This window comes from Sceloporus undulatus, chromosome 4, assembly GCF_019175285.1.
Source record: "Sceloporus undulatus isolate JIND9_A2432 ecotype Alabama chromosome 4, SceUnd_v1.1, whole genome shotgun sequence".
NCBI classification, from domain to species: domain Eukaryota; kingdom Metazoa; phylum Chordata; class Lepidosauria; order Squamata; family Phrynosomatidae; genus Sceloporus; species Sceloporus undulatus.
In genome coordinates, this window is record NC_056525.1 from 129,604,288 (window position 1) to 129,626,022 (window position 21,735).

The 21,735-nt window shown below is 42.2% G+C and overlaps 1 protein-coding gene and 1 non-coding gene across 6 annotated transcripts in view; both read right to left on the reverse strand.

Annotated features, from left to right (window-relative positions):
• Positions 1-21,735, reverse strand: part of PBX1 (PBX homeobox 1) — a 550,595-nt gene that overhangs the window by 162,623 nt on the left and 366,237 nt on the right. The window lies entirely within an intron of this gene.
• LOC121930207 lies at positions 15,286-15,393 on the reverse strand. The gene has a single exon (XR_006103862.1). It is a non-coding gene; the product is annotated as a U6 spliceosomal RNA (small nuclear RNA).

Below are 21,735 nucleotides of genomic sequence, written 5' to 3' on the forward strand. Positions count from 1 at the left end.
GATATGATAGCCCTGTTTGAATATTTGAAGGGATGTCATACTGAGGAGGGAGCAAGCTTGTTTTCTGCTGCTCCAGAGACTAGGACCCGGAGCAATGGATGCAAGCTGCAGGAAAAGAGAGTCCACCTCAACATTAGAAGGAACTTCCTGACAGTAAGGGCTTTTCGACAGTGGAACACACTTCCTCGGAGTGTAGTGGAGTCTCCCTCCTTGGAGGTCTTCAAACGGAGGCTGGATGGGCATCTGTCGGGGATGCTTTGATTTGGATTTCCTGCATGGCAGGGGGTTGGACTGGATGGCCCTTGCGGTCTCTTCCAATGCTATGATTCTATGATTCTATGATTATGTCTAAAATACATATCATAAAAACATCAAAGAGTATAAAATTTCAATTGCAATAATCGCAGGGCAGCGGGCAGTTATACTATTGTGATCGGAAGTGGGGGTTTCCTAAAGTTCTTTATAGAAGGTCAGGTGGGTATGCCTGCCGGAAGAGATCCATCTTTAGTGCCTTCTTAAAGGCATCTAGGGTTGTGATAAGACACAGATTATTCCATTACACGGGAGCCATAGCTGTGACTGCTCTCTTAGAAGTAGCTGTTAATCTGACCCTTGGGTAGTGTAATAGATTCTTCCCTGTTGTCCTGAGGGTATGGGGAGGATTGTGTAGGGAGAGGCGATCCCTCAAGTAACTCGGGCCCAAGCTATGTAGGGCTTTAAAGATAACAACCAACACTTTGTATTGTGCCCGGAACCTAATTGGCAGCCAGTGTAAGGATTTTAAGACATATGTTATATGGTCTGACCTGGAAGTTCCAGTGATCAATCTGGCTGCTGCATTTTGAATTAATTGAAGCTTCTGAACCTGGTACAAAGGTAGCCCCATGTAGAGCGCATTGCAGAAATCTAAACGAGAAATTACCAATGCGTGTACCACCGTTTCAAGGTCCTTTCGGTTCAGTTAGCTTAAGCTGGTACCAAGCACTCCTGGCCATCACATCCACTTGAGATGATAACTGTAGAGATGGGTCCAGGGGTACTCCCAAACTGCAAACTTTGTCCTTAGGGGTAAGTGTGACCCCATCCAGGACTGGGTGACAAATCTCTGTCCCTGGACTTGGGGTACCTATTACGAGTACCTGTTTTCTCTGGATTCAGCCTGAGTTTGTTTTCCCTCATCCAGCCCATTACTGACCCCAGGCAGACATCCAGAGGAGAGATGCCATCCTTAGTCACTGTATCAGTTGGAGACATAGAGAGAGATCTGGGTGTCATCAGCGTACTGATAACACCATGTTCCATGTCTCCGGATGATCTCTCCCAACAGCTTCATGTAAATGTTAAATAGCATGAGGGACAGAATGGCACCTTGAGGGACACAAGATGTCAGCTCTCTCTTACAGGAGCAACTATCCCCCAGCCTCACCATCTGGAATCTGCCTGAGAGGTAGGAACAGAACCACTGGAGCACAGTGTCCCCAATACCTAACTCTCTCAGGCGTTCCAGAAGGATACCATGGTCAATGGTATCGAAGGCCACTGAGATATCCAAGAGCACCAACAGGGTCACACTTCCAGGTGGAGATCATTGACCAGGGCGACCATGGCCGTCTAAACTCCTTATCCTGATCTGAAGCCAGTTTGAAATGGGTCCAGATAATCAGCTTCATCCAAGACTGCTTGGAGTTTGAAGCTGACTGCCCTCTCGATCATCTTGCCCAAGAATGGTAAAAGGGAGACTGGTCCCATCACTGGGGAACTAGGGAGGGCTTTTTCAGCTTGTTTTAGTGAAGATGGAAATATCCCACCCAGAAAAGATGCATTTATTATGAGTTGTAATGACATTTTCATTGCATCAGCTCACTGAACCAGGGATGGGCATGGATCGAGAGGGCAAGTCGTCTTCCTTACACTTCCAAGGAGCTTGTCCACGTCATCGGTATTTACAAACTCAAAATGATCCAGTTTAATTCCATCCACGGAGTCACTGGATATCGCTCTTATCAATTCTGTTATAATGCCGGCGTCAAGATTAGCCCTTATCTGAGAGATTTTATCTGCAAAAAAGTCATTGAAATCATCACAGTAGGCCTTAGTTGGTTCTAGTAAAGGGTTCAGGGTAAGAGGCAATTGAGTACGACGTTTCGAGGGGGAAGGGCGGTCCGGGTCCTTGGGGGCCTTGGAAGAAGCTGAGTCCCCCGATGGCTTGGACTTCTTCGACGTCGCTATGGCTTGTTCTGTTGACTTGAAAGGGCCAGGTGTCCTAGCCTTCCTCTTTGGGGCCCTCGGTGTTTCTGGAGGAAAGAACGGCTTTACCTCCAGCTCCGAGATGGTGGAAGAGCTGGATGGGCTCGCCACAGCGACTCCGTCACTCTTCTTCGGTATGGATCCAGACCCGTCGGGGGTGGTAGGGTCAAGAACAGCCTCCTTCGGTTTTGACTCCTTAGCACCCTTCTTAGATGCTTTGGAAGGCTTCGAGCCCGAAGTGGTCGATGGGTCCATCTCATGCCTCGACTTTGAGGAAACGGAGGAGACGACGGAGGGTGCTTTGGCTGGAGTGGTCGGTGCAGAGCCCTCTGTCCCCGACTGTTTGTGGGGGCGCTTTGAAGGCTTGTCGGTGGCTCTGGACCTATCTGGGTCATGGGCCACATCCTGAGATGAACCAGGCACTAAGGGGGGAGCCAAGGCTGCGCTAGCCAGGCTGTCCCGAGCCTTAGAGGCCATAGCGGATGCAGATACCGACGGAGCCAACGACAGACGGGGGTCTTCAACCCAAACCTTGCCCTGTGCAATCGCGGAGGTTAAGCGGGACTCACGGTTTTTTCTCGCTTGTGAAGTCATGGATCTTCAAGGGTGCAAGATTTGACGTCGTGGTCCTTTCCCAGACATAACAGGCACGAAGAGTGTGGGTCCTGAACTGGGACCTTGCCCCCACAGACATCACACTTCTTGAACGGAGGAGACATTGCTTCCCAGCCAACAGCTTCCGAAGCCTGAGGCGCAGTTAAGCACCAACAAACAAGTCCAGAGGAGTTAGAGAGAGACGAGATCCAACAGTCCGAATGGTCAAATTGCAGGGGAGGTCAGCAAAGTCAAAAAACGGTCCGAGGTCAAGTCCAGCAATTCAATAAACGAGAGCAAGCGAAGTTCCAAGAGCACAAATGCGGCGGAAAAAAGAAACTGAGGAAAGAGCGGGAAGGCAGGGGCTTTATAAAGGATGGGTGGAGTTACCGCCAAAAAGTTGCCATAAGTTGCAAAGTCTACTTTGCCCAGTGATTCCAGAAGTATCCGAGCAGCACTGCGCAGGCACAGTAAAACCCATTTGTATGATTCACAGAGACCACGAAGAAGAAATAACCCGGTTTGGCAGCGCTTTAACTCTTTTCTGGCTCAAGGCTATGGAATTTTGGCAGTTGGAGGATGTTGTGGGGCCCAGATATCAAGGCTTGACTCTTTTTCTGGCTCAAGGTTATGGGATTCTGGGAGTTGGAGTATGTTGTGGGGCCCAGATATCAAGGCTTGACTCTTTTCTGTCCTCCTTATATAGGACACATCCTACATTTCAGACTTCTACCCAGAAGGAATTTCAAAACGTCCTCCATTTTTTGTAAGTCGACCAGATATTCTCCTTTTCTAGGATGTGTTGTATGTTTCAACCTTCTGGCCAGGAAGAATATCAAAACGTCCTCCATTTTACCAGGGTGACCAGACGTCATCCTTTATCCAGGGCACATCCTACATTTCTGCCCAGGAGTAATTTCAAAACATCTTGGTTTGTCCAGAGAGTTTGCCTTTGCCAGCCTTTCCTTGAGGCTGAGAGTGTGTGACTTACTTGCCTAGTGGGTTTTCTTGGTTTGTTCAGAGAGTTTGCCTTTTGTGACTTGGGTGTGTGCAAGTGTATGAGTGTGTGCCTTAAGAGGTTTTCTTGGGAGGTTTGTTCAGAGAGGGTTTGACTTTGTCATCCTCTGAGGCTAAGAGTGTGACTTGCCCAACCGTTTTCTTGGAAGATTTGTTCAGAGGGAATTTGCCTTCACCTTCCCTTAAGGCTGAGTGAGTGTGACAAGTGCTGTGATGTCCTTCATGCATCACACCATTTGGACACAGTGCATGAGCCATGGCATCGACACATGCCCCATGTAAACGACGGCATGCCAAGATGGCACCCGTGGCTCGCAGTAAAGCTTGGGACATTAAAAAATATAGAGACCCCAAATGTACTGGCCCTCCCTTCCCTCCTTCCAACTGTCATCTTTTGGCCTAAGAGGGAGTGAAAGGACAGGCCCAACGCCATCGGGCCTGAAGAGGAAGAGCTCTCCCTGTCAGAATCCTCCTTCATGCAGTGATTCAGGGTGTATTCTGCCATGAGGATTGTATAAGTAGTGAGATAATTAGGGATAGCTTCTAGACACGAGGGAGGTTGCAGAAGGGAAGGCCAGTGGGTAAGCTTTCACACATATAGTTATATAGGTACATGGGTAGATAGATATATAGATAGATAGACATGATGGATCTTAGGTCAACACCACCTGTATCTAAACCTCTCAGGGAAAGGCATTCTGGGAAAGAACCATTTTTTGAACATCCTACAATTTGTCCTACATTATTAGGACCTACCGGGAGGGATGGCAAAATATCTAATAATAATAATATGTTTTATTTATAGACCGCTATTCCGCAATGATCATAGCGGTGTACAGTAAAAATTGTAATACAATACAAAATACAAGGTGACAGTTAAAGGAGGGAGAAGTCTCGTCCTTCAGGCAGTCCCCGATGTTGCTGGGTCTGCCTGATCGCTCCCTCTGAGGCCAAGGTGACAGTTGAGGAGGGAGGGGCCTCTTCCTTCAGGCAGACCCTGATGTTGCTAGGTCTGCCTGATCGCTCCCTCTGAGGCCAAGGTGACAGTTGAGGAGGGAGGGGCCTCTTCTTTCAGGCAGACCCCGATGTTGCTGGGTCTGCCTGATCGCTCCCTCTGAGGCCAAGGTGACAGTTAGAAATATCTAGAGCCGGTCCTGATCCCATGTTTCTCTCAGGCTCTGTATCTTCCTACATTCCTTTTCTGAGGGTCTGCCAAGGCAGAGAAGACTCTTCAAGTGTCAATTCCATTCTCAGATTTTAGCACCACAAGAGACACACTTCTTGAAAGTTTCCAGCAGAAGAAATAGCCTGAAGGATGAGCATGGCTTTGAACATGACAGCCAAAGTTGTTGTCTCTTCCAACTCGTATGATTCTATGATTCAAAAACAAAAACCAAAGCTGAAAATGAATGGGCCAGAATTTGCCAGAAACAGACTGATAAATCCAAGGAATCCAGTTCCTAAAGATGAAAAGTTACTAGTGGTCTCAACAGGAAGCCCCTTACATAGAGGTGCAAAATATGGGCGGGGCTATTGCCAAAAAGTGTCAAGGTGTGTGCTGGGCTCTAGACATGACAAGCGAACACTTGTCGAAGCAAACATAAGCAGAGTTTATGTACACGGACAAGACGCCCAGAAGAAGGTCCCACAGGGGTCTGTCCTGGGCCCAGTGCTATTCAACATCTTTATCAATAACTTGGATGACAGAATTGGGGGCATACTCATCAAATTTGCAGATGACACCAAACTAGGAGTAGCTAATACCCCTGAGGACAGGATCAAAATTCAAAATGACCTTAATAGATTAGAAAGCTGGACCAAAGCTAACAAAATGAATTTCAACATGGAGAAATGTAAGGTACTGCATTTAGGGTGGAAAAATGAAATGCTTAGATATAGGATGGGGGATATCTGGCTGAATGAAACTACGTGTGAAAGGGATCTAGGGGTCAAAGTAGACAAGAGTGAACAGTGTGATGTAACTAACAAGGCCAATGTGATTTTAGGCTGCATCAATAGAAGTATAGATCAAGAGAAGTAATAGTGCCACTCTATTCTGCTCTGGTCAGGCTCCACCTGGAATACTGTGTCCAGTTCTGGGCACTACAATTTTTTTGTTAACTATCTTTATTAAATATTTCATCAATATCTATATCAATACAAACCAAAAAAGCCAAACATAGAAATACAAGATCTTCTTTATCTTCTTTTGCCTTCACTTCCCGCTCTATTTACTTTTATGTGTTACTTATCACATTTTCCCGTTTCTTGCAAATATTCCATACAATCCCTTATTAACTAACCATACCACCTCCTATATCATACCCCTTAATCTTTTTCTTTTTAAAATTATATCATTTCTATCCTTAACAAGGAGTGTATGTCCATACGTATTCTCCAAATTATATTTTCTCCAAATTTATAACTTTGATTTTCATGAAAAAATTCATTCTTCTGGTCTACATCTATACAAGTCTTTTTTATCATTAAACAAATATATTTATATACAATATTAAACCAGATTTTTTATCAAAACCCAATTTCTTCTCCCAATACATCACAATCTGTGCCCAATCCTCTTCTATACTATCCCTTTTCTTGTCCTCTAGGATATATGAGAGTTTATCCAACTCTCTAATCTCATTAAGTTTTAACAACCACTCATCTATCTGTAGCTCCTCTTCTGATTTCCAATATCGCGCTATTACCATTCTGGCAAGCGTAATCATATATAGTATTATTCGCCATAGCCTCTTCTCATCGTCATCCTTCAAAAAATATGTCATATTTAGTAAATACAATTTTGGTCGTTTCTTAAATTTTATACCATATATCTTTTGTATTATTTTATGTATTTCATCCCAAAACCTTTTCACTCTTTCACATTTCCACCACATTTTAAAAAGGATGTTGAGAAACAGGGCGTGTGCAAAGGAGGGCAACTAAAATGGTGAAGGGTCTGGAAACCATGCCCTATGAGAACTGACTTAGGGAGCTGGGGATGTTTAGCCAGGGAGGCGTTCCCACTTGGCAGATCAAACGGATTATATTGTCGTGATTCTGATTCTGTTCCGGGAATAATTCGATTTTTTCCATCGTTTCCATTACCAAAAGGGGCAAATTACCTCGATTCATTTAGCTGAACTGGTAATGAGAATCATCCTGCCAAGACTCAAAAAAAGAACCTAGGGAAAACTAGGGTGTAGAAGAACAATAAAAACCTCAAACTACCTAACTCTCACATAAGACCACCAGGGATTCAGACCTCCAGCTATTAATCCATTTGAGTTCCAGTATTTCTAGTTGTGTTATGTTCTTAGTATCAGATATGTTCTTAGTATCAGACATCTAAGTACCACATTTTAAAGGAATTCTTCTCCTATTAACAGAGTCCCTTTTATAACCAGCAAAACCATTGATGGGAACCATCCTGCTAAAACAAAAAGAACTTAAGAGAAGGGATATGAAAAAACTTAAACTAGCCAATTCACATTTTCATTTAAGCCCACCAGGGATTCAGATTTCAAACAGTGAATCCATTTGAGTTCCAATACTTGTAATAATAATAATAATAATAATAATAATAATAATATTTATTTATATGCTGCCGAATCACTGGGAATCCGGGCGGCTTACAACAGAGGGGATAATAGACGGTTCCCTGCCCTCAGGCTTACAATCTAAAAAGACACGATACAAAATGAGAAGGGAATGGTAGGGAGAGAGGGATCAGGTCCAGCAGTTCTTCTCTTCCTCTGAGGCCTGGACCAAGGCAGATGGACTGGAGGGAGGGCTCTTCTTCTTCAGGCTAGCCCTGATGGAGCTGGGCCAGACTAATTCTCTCTCTCACAGGCTGAAAGATGACAGCTACGGAGGGAGGAGCCTCTTTCTTCAGCCTAGCCCTGATGGAGCTGGGCCAGACTAATTCTCTCTCTCACAGGCCGAAAGATGACAGCTATGGAGGGAGGAGCCTCTTTCTTCAGCCTAGCCCTGAATTGTAATTGTTTTATGTCCCTTGACAGTCAGGCTATTTTGTATAACTGGACAAACAAAGTCTGCCCGTACTAATATATTCTTGATGTTTTGAGTACGTCTATAAGCAAACACTGGTTTGTTTTTGTATCTGGGTATATTTTCCAGCAGATGCCAATGTTTCATAATGCTTTCTTTAACCCTCTGTGAATGTGTATTAAAAGTAAGTGGTATGACCACTCTCTCCGATACTTTCTTGGGTCTAGAATCAAACAGAAGTTTCTTTCGATCCAACTTATGAACTTTGTCTTGTGCCTCTTTAATAACCTTCAAGGGATACCCTTTCTCCAAAAACTGGAGGCATGTAATGTTCGATTCCCTTTCAAAACCTTCCAGTGTGTTGCAATTTCATCTAATGCGTAAGATTTGTGAATAGGGAAGGTTATTTTTAAGAGGCATTGGATGATAGCTATCGTATCTTAAAAATGAATCAGCATCCTTTGGTTTTCTATATAGGTTCGTTACAAATGAGCCCCTTTCTGTATGAATATTTATGTCTAGAAAATTCACTGTGCACGAATTGTATGTCATATGAAATTTAATGTTTTCATGGATACCATTAAGAAAAGCCAAAAAATCCTTAAGAGAAGTCTCAGATCCCACCCATATACAAAAAATATCATCTAAGAACCTCTTCCACGTATTTATATGGGGGGGATAACTCATTACTTAATATATAGGTACGTTCAAAATGATCCATGTATAAGTTTGCCAACTCAGGGGCAAACTTACAACCCATTGCAACCCCAGAGGTTTTCCAATGGAATTGGTTACCAAATTTAAAATAATTTTTAGTCAAAGTTATTTCTATAAGATGTATCAGAAAGTGAGTAGGGGGAAGTCCCATGGGTTTAGACAGCAAAGCAGCTTCTAAGATCTCCAAGGCCACAATCTGGGGAATATTGGTGTAAAATGATAATAATAATAATAATAATAATAATATTTATTTGTATACCGCCCTCTGGCAAACCAATCCGGACGGTTAACAACAGTAAAATATAAAATATGACAATTAAAAACACTTTATCCCTCCCCCCCTTAAGACAGTATTAAATAGTATAACATATTAAAAATACAATATCAAGGATAAAAACAGCAATTAAAACTAAAAACCCTGATATCCCTCTGTTGATCCTCAACCATCTCTAAGATGGGGCCACGGGAGGAATGAGGGAATATAACATCCAATGTCACAAAAAATTTTTTTCTGCAGGTGGTGTAAGTTGTTCTACATATTTAACAAACTCCTTGGTGTCCTTTATGTATGATGGTATATCCAGAATAAAAGGTTTCAGGAAAGATGAAATATATATAGCCAATGGTTCTAGAATAGAACCACAACCTGACACGATAGGTCTACCCGGAACTGGAATTTTGTCCTTCTGTATCTTAGGTAGTAAATAGAATAAAGGGATCCTACCAGGAGAATCCAGTAAATATTCATAAACATTAATTTTATATATAACCCACATTCAATGCCTCTTCCAGAGTGATTTTAATAGATTTCAAAATATCATCTGTCGGATCTTTTATACATTCCTTATAGTGTTTTACATTTGATAATTGGCTATATGCCTCTGATTCATAATCTTCCCTCCCCCATATGACAATAGCCCCTCCTTTATCCGCTGGTTTAATTATTATATCTTGTCTTTTTTGCAAGTTCTCCAAAGTAGCTTTATGTAATTTAGATAGATTGTTCCAACTATTGGATTGGGAGGTAAAGATTTCCTGCATGTCCTTTAACACTTTGTCTTGAAAGACCTCCATCTTCTTTGTCACGACCACACCCTATGTCCAACTTACAGACGTACTCAAAACGTCAAGAATATATTAGTACAGGCAGACTTAATTTGTCCAGTTTTTTTAGTCTGCTCGGTATAATATTCACTAAGATTTTATAGTCTGAATTTAGGGGCAATATGGGTCTATAATTTTGTGGCAATGTCCGATCTTTCCTTTACTTCAGTATTAATAGTATATTAGCTTCTTTCCACATATCTGGTATCCCCTCTTGAATTATTTCATTAAATGTTGTTTTTTTTTTGTAGAGGTGTTATTAACACTTGTTTAAATGCTTTGTTGTATGTCATTGAAAACCCATCAGGGCTTGGTGCTTTTCCACTTTTTGCTTTATCTTTTACTTCCATTTCTGAAATATTTCTATTCAACATTTCTTTTTTTCTTCCGTTCGTTCTTAGTTTTTTATGTTCTCTAAATATTCCTTTACTCTTTCCTCATGTTGTTTACTGTCACCAGTTTCCTTATATAAATCTTCATAACAGTTCTGAAATATTCTGATTATATTCCTTTGATCAGTGTATTCCCCCCTCCCTCCTGTATTTCTGTGATTAGACTTTTTCCCTTTTCCTTTCTTACTTCGTATGCCAGATATTTCCCTGCTTTATACCCAAATTAAAACTCCCTTTGTCTTATATATTTCTTCTTTTTGCTGAATTCTTCTGTCATTTTAGCTTCTAATTTTTTCTTTAATAGATTCCATTCATTTTTCATTTTTAAAATTCTTTGGCTCCTTTATCATTTCCTTTTCTTTCTCTTGAATTTTTTCCGAGGCCTCTAGGTATTTCCCTTTTTCTCTCTTTGCGTCTTTTGTAGCTTTTTAAAATAAAAAACCCACGTATGAGTGCCTTTGAGGTGTCCCATATTGATTTCATTTTTACCTCTCCCTCCTTGTTTTCTTTGAAATACCATTGTAGCTCTTCTTTAATCTGTTTTTTCCTTCTTTCACTAGATTCTCATTTAAATTCCATGAGAAATCATGCTTCCTCTGATTAACTTCCAATATTATTTGATTATCGTCTGAAATTTTATGTACTTTTATTTTTACATCCCTGATTTCTTTAAACATCTCTTTTGAAGTAAAAACATGTCACTTCTCCAGGTCAAATTATGTGGAGTTGAAAAAAAGGTGTATTCTTTAACATTCTGAAATTTGGAATTAGAAATTGACAAAATCTTTCAAATCAATTCATGGATAGCAAGACAAAAGAAACTCCCAAGAGTATATTTTGTAAGAACTCAACTAAAGGAACAAATATTACAACAATACTTTGAAATGAAATTAACAATAGATAGGTTTGAATTACAACCGCTGAAAGACATTCTGGGTCAACTGTTGAAAAAATAAAAGAATATGCCTTTCTTACGAGAAAAATATGAGATTTAGAAATTGGAAGGTTGTGGAAAAATATGAGATTTAGGTTGGAAGAATCTGGAAGGTATGTCTTTCTTTTACAGGCAAAAAAGAATTAAATTGATGATGACACAAAGAGCAAAAGAATTTTTGGAGGAATTAGACAGAATGGAACAACAAGAAGGAGAAAAAAAAGAATAAGTCACAAGAAAGAGAAGGTCATGGAGACAAAACACCAACAAATGGAAATAATGAGAAAAGTCTGGCACAACAAGGTGTAGCAGCAGCTGGAGTGTCTGAAGACAAAAGTAACAATGACGTATAAAAACACAAGATGTATATCGTGGAATGTCAAAGGGCTAAATAGGCCACAAAAAAGGCATACCATTAATTGATGAAACTAAAGTATGATATATATTGTTTACAAGAAACTCATATAAAAAAAACTGAAACAAAATATTTGAATAATTGGAAATTGAGCAAAAAATTTATCTCAGCGGGAGAAAAATGGGAAAAAGGCGTTGTCATTTATGTAAACGAAAGGTTCAAAACAAAAGAGTTATCTAACGGTCCAGATGGTTACTTTATCGGCTTAGAACTAGAATGGCAATTTGGAAGAATATTAATAGTCGTAATTTGTGCCCCGAATAAAAATAAAGATAAATTCTACCAAAAACTATATGAAACATTATCCCAGTTTGATCATGAACACACAGTAATCATTGAAGATTGGAATAGAGTGATAGAGCCAGATCTGGATAGAAAATCTGAAAAACAAATTGAAAAAGAAAAGGAAAACTCCAAAACTCAATTTTTGAACTGAAAAATACTCGATCTGTTATGGATGCATGGAGGGCAAAAAACAAAAAGAATTCACATATTATTATTATTATTATTATCCTTTATTTATAAAGTGTTGTAAATTTACACAGCGCTGTACATACAATCTTTTAGTTAGACAGTTCCCTGCCTGCAGGTTTACAATCTAAAAAGACACGACACAAAAGGAGAAGGGAGAGGTGGTGGGGAAGGGGATCAAGGTCCAGATTACTCAAAAGCTCACAGATTGTGGTCAAGGAGAGACATGTTCCTCACCTCAACATCACTAATTCCCAAAATTGACAAAATTGACTGCTTACCCAAAATAATCTTGGACCATAACCCATTAATGATGGAATTAAGAGATGTCCCTAAAGGGTATAATTGGCGCGTGAATGAATACTTATTGAAAGACGAAAGAAATAACCAAAAAGACTATCTAGATTTATTTTTCAAGGAGAACTTAAACAAAAGTGTGAAATTGCAGAATGTGTGGGACACATCAAAGGCAGTAATGAGAGGGTATTTTATTCCAAAAATTCAGAGGAAAAGAAAAAAGAGGGGAAAAAATCAATCAATTACTATTGGAAATGAAAGACAAAGAGACAAAATTTAAAAAGTTCTCAAGGAACAAAGAAGTGGTGGAAGAAATCCATATAATGCAGAAACAAATTTCAATATTATTGGTTGAAGAGATGGAGAAAAAAATTCAGCTACAGTATATCAGACAGAAATCTGTCAAATTTGTGAATAAACCTGGAAAAATGCTGGCCTGGAAATTAAAGATGATTACTGAGAAAAAAATAATTTGGAAAATTAAAGAAGGGACAAAAATCTTCACTGACCATAATCAGATTTAAAAAGCTTTCTTCAGATACTATAAATAATTATTCTTTCAAGCACCCTCAAAGAAAGCAGAAACCAAACAATTTTTGGACAAACAGAATATAGCAGAAATTACAGACGAACAAAGAGAAGAACTAAACAAAAATATTATGATTGCAGAGGCAATCAGGAAATTAAAAGATGGAAAAACTCCAGGTCCAGACAGCTTCCCACCGATCTATTATTAAAAAATTGAAGAATCTACAGCACAACCACTAGAAGCAACAATGAACAAAATATTGAAAGGAGAACTCCCAGAAACCTGGAAATCATCTTTTTTAACACTTATCCTGAAAGAAGACAAAGAAGTACAAGAAGCAACAAATTACAGACTAATTGTGCTTTTGAATACAGATTACAAGTTCTTCACCACAATATTAGCAGAAAGATTAAAAAAAAATTAAAGAACTGGATTAATAAAGACCAAGTAGGATTTTTGCCCAACAAGCATCTTAAAGAAAATATCAGAAATATAATCGATATAGTAGAGTACAGTATCTTGAAAAAAGACCAGATCAACAAGCGGCATTAATCTTTCTTGACTCAGAAAAGGAATTTGGCAATGTCAATTGGGACTTTCTGATAGAAACTTTAAAAAAATGAAATTAAGAGAAAATTTTATTAATTGAATATAGCAATCTACAAAAAACAAAATACAAAACTTCTAATAAATAGGGACACAACTGAAACTTGCTCAATTCAAAAAGGCATGAGGCAAAGATGCCCTCTATCTCCTTTACTATACATAACAGTGTTTGAGATTCTGAATACAGCCGGCCCTTCTTATACACAGATTTTTTATACACGGATTCAAGCATACACGGTTTGAAAATGTTCCAAAAAAGTATAAATTTACCTTGATTTTCCATTTTTTATAAGGGACACCATTTTGCTATGTCATTATATTTAATGGGACTTGAGCATACACGGATTTTGTTATACACGGGGGATCTTGGAACCAAACCACAGCATATAACAAGGGTCCACTGTAATATGATAAGGTGAGAAGAAAAAAATCACAGGAATAAATATAAAAAAAACGAATATAAAATAAAATCTTACACTGATGATATGGCAATAATCCTCTCTAATCCTATTGAAAGCATTAATCATTTACTAAAAACAGTAAATGATTATGGAGGATTGGCTGGACTAAAAATTGAGAAAAAGTCAAATATGTTAATAATGAATATGTCAAAGGTTGAAGAGGAGAATCTGTCACATTCATCAAATTTTGAAATAAAAAAAGTAAAATATCTGAGAATAAATTTAACCACAAAAATTCTGATCTATATAAAAACAACTATGATGTAACATGGAAGAAAATAAAGAAGGACTTTCGACATTGGATATGAATCGGCAGAATTTCAACTGTTAAGATGAATATCATGTCAAAAATGCTATTTTTTCCCTTTGGCCTGGGAGAGAGTGAATAGGCTGGCCCAGCTCCATCAGGGGCTAGCCCAAAGATAGAGGCTCCTCCCTCCATAACTGTCATCCTTCGGCTTGGGAGGGAGTGAATAGGCTTCCCCAACTCCATCAGGGGCTAGCCTGAAGATAGAGGCTCCTCCCTCCATAACTGTAATCCTTTGGCCTGGGAGGGAGGGAATAGGCTTCCCCAGCTCCATCAGGGGCTAGCCTTAGGATAGAGGCTCCTCCTTCCATAACTGTCATCCATCAGCCTGTGAGGGAGAGAATAGGCTGGCTGTTAGAATCCTGTAGTATTCTACCAGATGTATTCTAATTGTGGATGCTGGGGGGATGGGTTGCGCTTCGCATAGCTTGTAGAGATGGTGATATGTAGTACTAGGCTGGACCAGGTGTGAGTTATCTAGTGTCCTTGAGAGGCTGGCCTGCAGAGACTTGGAATGCAGTTTTGTTTCTCAGGGGATAGGGATGGAGGATGGGAACTAGTGCTGGGAAGGAGAGGTCCTGTTGCGCGGGCTTTTGCTGGGGGGGTTGAGTGCTTTGGCTTCGGGGGACTTATGCATTGCTTTGGCTGGGAGGGGTCAGTCTCAGCTTAGAAGCTGGGTGATGCGACATCTCTGATCTTGGAACCTTCAATAAAGCTCTGTTGTTTCAATAAACAAGCTGACCGGTTGATTGTCCAGGATTCTGGTCCTCACTCTGACACTGGCCCAGCTCCATCAGGGCTAGCCTGGAGAAGAAGAAGAGCCTTCCCTCCAGTCCATCTGCCTTGGTCCAGGCCTCAGAAGGAGAAAACTGCTGGACCTGATCCCCTCCACCCCTCACCATTCCCTTCTCCTTTTGTATCGTGTCTTTTAGATTGTAGGCCTGAGGGCAGGGAACCGTCTATTATCCCCTCTGTTGTAAACCACTCGGATTCCCAGTGATTGGATGGTATATAAATAAATCCTGTTGTTGTTGTTGTTGTTATTATTATTATTATTATTATTTCTCTTCCAAACTCCAAAATAATCACAAACGATATTCCATTTAAAGCTTGGGGAAAAGATCTTGGGTCATTCATATGGAATAAGAAGAAACCTCGAATAAGGTTGAAAATTTTACAAGACACGAAAGAGAGAGGACTAAATTTGCCAAATTTTAAACTTTACGCAGGGGCCATGCTAATCTTCTCTGTATCGTTCCAATTTTAGTATATGTGCTGCCAAAGCGAGCACATATCCAAAAAGGTGCAGAAAAGAAAAGAGAAAAGCAAAAGAAATTAGATGAATTACAGATAGATCTGAAAGAAAGAGAAATTACGTTATTAAATTGTCCAAATAGCAAAAAGATAAAAAATGAAATTAATATATACAAAAATAAATTTCGATAATTTTAGTTAGAAGAAATAAATAAAAAAATGAAGATAGTCCGGCAGAGATATTTTGATGAGACAAATAAACCTGGCAAAATGCTGGCATACAAATTAAGGGAAATCACTAAAAAAAAGACTATTACAATGATAAAAGATAATGGAAAATGTTATACTACTCAGAAAGAAATCCAAAATACTTTTACTAAATATTATGCAAATTTATTTAGGAAAGATAATATTCAAATAAACCAAGTTACAGAATATCTAGATGACAAAAAGTTAAAACCCTCTCAGAAGACAAGAGAAAGTTTTTAGACCAAGATATTTTGTTTCTTGAATTAAGAGATGCAATTTCTTGTAGTAAGACAGGAAAAGCAACTGGCCCAGACGGCTTTCCAGCCGAATATTATAAAGTCTTCCATGAACAGTTAGAACAACACCTATTAAAAGTCATGAATGGAATATTAGAAGGCAACATCCCTGATTTTTGTATAGACTCTAACACTGCTTTGATCCCCAAGCCAGATAAAGATCTTTCAGACTCTACAAATTATTGCCCCATAGTGCTTTTAAACACAGATTACAGACTGTTCACCCACATTCTGGCAAAAGGATTAAAAACAATTTTCAAAGAACTGATCAATGAAGAACAATGTGGATTCCTTCCAAACAGAAGAATAAAAGACAATATTAGACATATTTTGAATTTAACTTGAAGTGCACGAGAAAAGAATAGACAAAAGATTAGCTTTGATTTTTATTGATTTCCAGAAGGTGTTCGACAATGTTAATTGGTTGTTTATGAAGGAAATATCTAAAAAAAAATGAATATGCGGGTTAAATTTTGTGCATGGATAGACAAGATCTATCTGACACAATTTGCAAAAAATATAATCAACGGGGAAAAACCAACAATATAAAAATGTTAAAAGGTACAAGACAGGGTTGCCCTCTTTCCCCCTTACACTATTAGAGGTGCTTAATAACACAATAAGGGAAGAGAAACTTGTCAGAGGAGTTAAATCAAGGACAATTAATTCAAACTGCGTGCATACGCGGATGATTTGGTTATCTCCCTACCAGAACCAATAAATTATATTGTATATTTAGATAAAATCCTTGATTGTTTTGGACAAGTATCAGGATTAAAAATCAATAAGGACAAAACTGCCATATTACCAATGAATTTAAATAACGAAGCGTTAGCAGAACTAAAAATCAAAACAGATTACCAAATTCAAAAGAGAGTTAAATATTTAGGTATAAATATTAGTTCACAAAATGTAAACCTATTTAAAGACAATTATGAAAAGACCTGGAAAAAGGTAAAAAAAGATCTGACTAAATAGAATAAAATAGGGCTATCTTGGCTTGGTAAAATATCGGCAATTAAAATGAATATATTACCTAGAATGATTTTTTTGTTTCAATGTATCCCCATCATATTCAATGAGACCCCATTTAAGATATGGCATAAAGACTTGGTAAAATTTATTTGGAGAGGGAAAAAAGCTAAGGAGATGCAGGATAGCATTGATCGTGGAGGATTAGCACTCCCTGACCTCAAAATCTACTATCATGCGTGTTGTTTTGAATGGCTCTCTGAATGGTGTAAGTTAGAAAACGGGAAATTGCTACAACCAGAGGGAAGGACAGGTTACTCACCTGTAACGGTATTTCTTCGAGTGGTCATCTGCGAATACATACAAATGGGTTCTACTGCGCCTGCGCAGTGCTGTTTGGATACTTCTAGAATCACTGGGCAAAGTACACTTTGCAACATATAGAAACTCCTATAAAGCCCCGGTTCCCACTCTTTTCCCCAGTTCCAAAAATTTTTCCGCCAAGTAGGCGATGCAAGACAGAGCCAAAGTGAGCAGGACACCGAGGGGAGGATGGGCGGCATTTGTATGTATTCGCAGATGACCACTCGAAGAAATATCGTTACAGGTGAGTAACCTGTCCTTCTTCTTCGTGGTCTCTGCGAATCATACAAATGGGTTTAGACTGACAAGCTTAGGTATACGGCGGAGGGAGTGTCCTGAAACCCAAGCTATGGTAAACCAAAGGTAAATTTTATTATAACAATAAAACTGTGAACCATAAAAGAGTCAGTCCTGTTTTTTGCACAGCAGAGATCAATTGCAGACATAACATTCCAAGACGTGAGAAGGGCATGTAAGGTCACGCACGACCATACCCATTGGCATTGTGCAAGCGTAAATCAAAGTTCAGCTAAGTAATAACCTTGCAGAACCTGAGGAGGGAATGTAAGGTCATGCAAGACCAATTCCACTGGAAGTGAACACAAGTGAACACATTATAGATCAATCCAAACACAGTACCTTCTGCATAAAACATGGCACAACCCACAGAAATAAAGCAGTCAATGCAAACCAGAAACCAACACAGCCCTCCCAAAGGCTGCGTCCCGAATGGCCCTGGTGTCGAGTCTATAATGTTTTATAAAAGTCAATGGCTGGGACCAAACAGCCGCTTTGCAAACATCAGTTAAGGGGATGCCAGCCTGAAAGGCAGAGGATGCTGCAACCGCCCTGGTCGCATGCGAGCGGACCCTGGCCGGTGTCGGTTTCCCCGACAGTTCATAACAGAGATGGATGGTGCTAGCCACCCATTTCGAGAGTCTTTGGGGCGACACCGGTAAACCCTTTCTTGGTTCCGAATAGCACTGAAAAAGTCTTTCGGAACGACTCGAACCCATAGTTCTGTCCAAATAGAAAGCCAAAGCTCTCCGAACGTCCAGCATATGGAGGCTGCATTCCTCCACAGTCGATGGGTTCGAAGCCAAGGTCGGCAACACAATGTCCTGACACGTGAAAGAGGGAAACCACCTTAGGGAGGAAGGTGATATCAGTCCGGAGTACCACCTTGTCCTTGTGGAACCGGAGGAAGGGTTCATCCCTCCGTAGGGCACAAAGTTCTCCTGCCCGGCGAGCCGAGGTGATGGCCACCAGGAAGACAGTCTTCCAAGTTAAAAGTCTTAGGTCCATTGTGGCCAAGGGCTCAAAGGGCTTGGACTGGAGGGCAGCCAGCACAACCTCCAAACTCCAAGCCAGGGCAGGGGCCGAAACCTGGGGATAGAGGTTATTGCAACCTTTTAAAAAGTTCTTTACAAGAGGGTCCCTGAAAAAGGAAGGCAAACCATCATACTGAAAATGTGAACAAATAGCAGACAGGTAACATTTGATGGATGCGAGGCACAGTCCCGCATCCACCAACGACATCAAGAAATCAAGCACCACTGGCACAGTGATGCAATGTGGAGACAGATCCCTTTCAGCAAGGAACGAAAGGAACCTCTTCCACTTGGAGGCATAGGACTTCTGGGTTGCAGGCCTATGCGCAGCACGGATCACCCTCCGTACCGAAGGGGGCAACGACGTCAATGCCGGAGCCTCCAAGCCACCATCGGCAACGAGTCGATGTCGGGATGCCGAACTCTCCCCTCTTGGAGGGTGAGAAGGTCCGGCCTCGGTTCCAGCCGGAGAAACTCGCTGTTGGAAAGGCGAAGGAGCAGTGGAAACCACGGCTGTCTCGGCCACCACGGGGTGATGAGGATTGCATCGACTCCCTCTCTCAACAACTTGGACACCACTCTGGTCAGCAACGGAAATGGGGGAAAGGCGTAAATCGTTTCCCGGGACCAATCGAAGGCGAATGCGTCTCCGAGGGGACTCTCGTGTCACACCCGAGAGCAGAACTGGGGACAATGGCTGTTGGAGGCTGTTGCAAACAGGTCGATCTGGGGAGCTCCCCACCGGTAAAACAGGTCGCCGACTGTCTCTGGATGAAGCCTCCATTCGTGGCAGGTTGAGGTCCTGCTGAGTTGATCTGCTAAGGTGTTCTCGTCTCCTGGCAGGTGAATCGCCTGGAGGAGGATGTCTCTCTGGATGCACCAGTCCCAGATCCTCAACGTGACGTCCAGGAGAGTTTTGGACTTGGTGCCTCCCTGTTTGTTGACATAGTACATCACCGTTGTGTTGTCGGTCCTGAGCAGAACCACCTTGCCTGTGATGGTGGATTCAAAAGCTTTCAAAGCCTTCTCGACAGCCAGCATTTCTAGTGCGTTGATGTGGAGAGCACATTCCTGTTGCGACCACTTTTCTCTTACACACAAGTCCAGGAGATGGGCACCCCAGCCTTCCATCGACGCATCCGTCATCAGGGTCATCTGTGGCTGAGGCTGAACGAAGGGCATACCTACGCACACGTTTTGGGAGTCTAGCCACCATCCGAGAGAGGCGGTCACGGGCCTCAGCAAAGTGAGCCATCTGTTTGGGGAGTCTGTCAAGGGGTCGAAGACGGAAAGGAACCACGACTGAAGTGGCTTGAGGTGCAGCCGTGCCCAAGGAGTCACGAACGTAGTGGACGCCATGTGTCCCAAGGCAACCTGGATGTCCCTGGCCCTGACTCTCCTGTGTGAGTGGACGGCGCGGACCGTAGTTGACAAAGTCTGGAAGCGGTCTCGAGGAAGGTAGGCAGTAGACTCTTCGGAGTCGAGAACGGAGCCGATGAAATGGACCTGCTTGGACGGGGTCAAGTGGGATTTCTCTAGGTTGACCACGAGTCCCAAGTCTGACAAGAGGCGCAGGGTGAAGTGAATTGCGTTCTGAAGCTCTTGTCTTGACAGGGCTGTCAGCAGCCAGTCGTCTAGGTACGGAAAAACGCTGAGTCCCCTCTGATGGAGGTAGGCTATCACTGGGGCCATGCACTTCGTGAAGACTCGAGGGGCTGTGGCCAAGCCGAATGGGAGCACATTGTAGTGGTAGACGACGGAGCCAATGGCAAAGGCGAGGAACCTGCAGTGGGACTCCCTTATCCCCACATGGAAATAAGCATCCTTTAAGTCCATCGTCGCAAACCAAAGGTCCTGGTGAAGTAAAGGCAAAATGGAAGCCAACGTTACCATGCGAAAACGTCTATACTGCAAAAAGGAATTAAGTTCCCTTAGGTCCAGTATGGGCCTGGTTCCTCCATCTGGCTTTGGCACCTGGAGAAAAAGGCCCTGGGCCATAACTCCGGCGGCAAGGGTGAGATGGCCCCTTTTTGAAGGAGAGAGCGCACTTCGTCGAGAAGGGTGCCCGAGGGGGCAGTAGAAATAAAAGCTCTGGTGGGCGGGAGATCTTCGAACTCGAGGGTATAGCCCCTTCGGACGATGTTTAAGACCCAGGAGTCGGAGGAAATAGAGGCCCATGTGGTGGCAAAGGGCCTAAGTATGTTGAGGAAGAACAGGGTGGGAGAGGCGAAATGCGCTGGGGATCTTCATGCCCTCTTTTTTCCCTGGTCAGGCTCTTGCCGGCGGTTTTTACGGTACCGGGACTGGTTGCGACGGCCCGAGGAAGAGGACGACTGGGATGGGTATCCCTGTCGCTGTGAACCTTGTTGGTGGAACTGACGTTCCTGATAGGGAGGCCTCTGGAACTGACTTTGGTGATGTTGCCAGGGGCGGAGACGCTTGCGGAAAGAGGAAGGCCCAGGTGTGGACATGCCGTGCTTCCGAGCCGTCGCCTTCATTCGAAACTTCTTGTTGAGCCTCTCGTCTGTATCGGCATGGAACAAGCCCGAGCCGTCAATAGGCATGTCCTCGATGGTGGCCCGCACACTCTGGTTGAGGTCGGAGCCCCGGAGCCAAGCATGTCTCATCAGTGCAATGGACGCCGACATAGCTCTCCCAGTGCATTCGGTGACGTTTCTGGCCTCGGTGATCAGCCAGCTCCCAATAGAATGGGCCTCGTCCCTGATCTCAGTCAAGGTCCGTTGTACCTCATCTGGAACGTCTGGAACTATTGGGGAAATGCCTTCCATTAATGTCTGGACGTATGCCCCCATGCAAGCCGTGTAGTTAGTGGCTTTAGCTGCCAACGCGGCCGCTGCATATGCCTTCTTAGCCAGCGTGTCTATCTTCCTGGCTTCTTTGTCCACCGGGGAGGTAGTTTGTCGCTGGGTGGAAGTCTGCTGGGCGCCCTCCACGATAGCAGAGTTCTGGCGAGGATGGGATGTCAGCCAAGGGGCGTTGGGGCAGAGACCCTGTACAGCGACTCAATCTTGTGCGGAGGAGCGAGGAAGGGGTGTCCCACGAACGCTTGAGGATTGTCTCCAGAGATGGAAGAAATGGGACGCACGGGGGTGTTGGGACCCAGCCATGGACCCGACGTTCCACTGGGTCTCTTGCGTTCTCATCAGG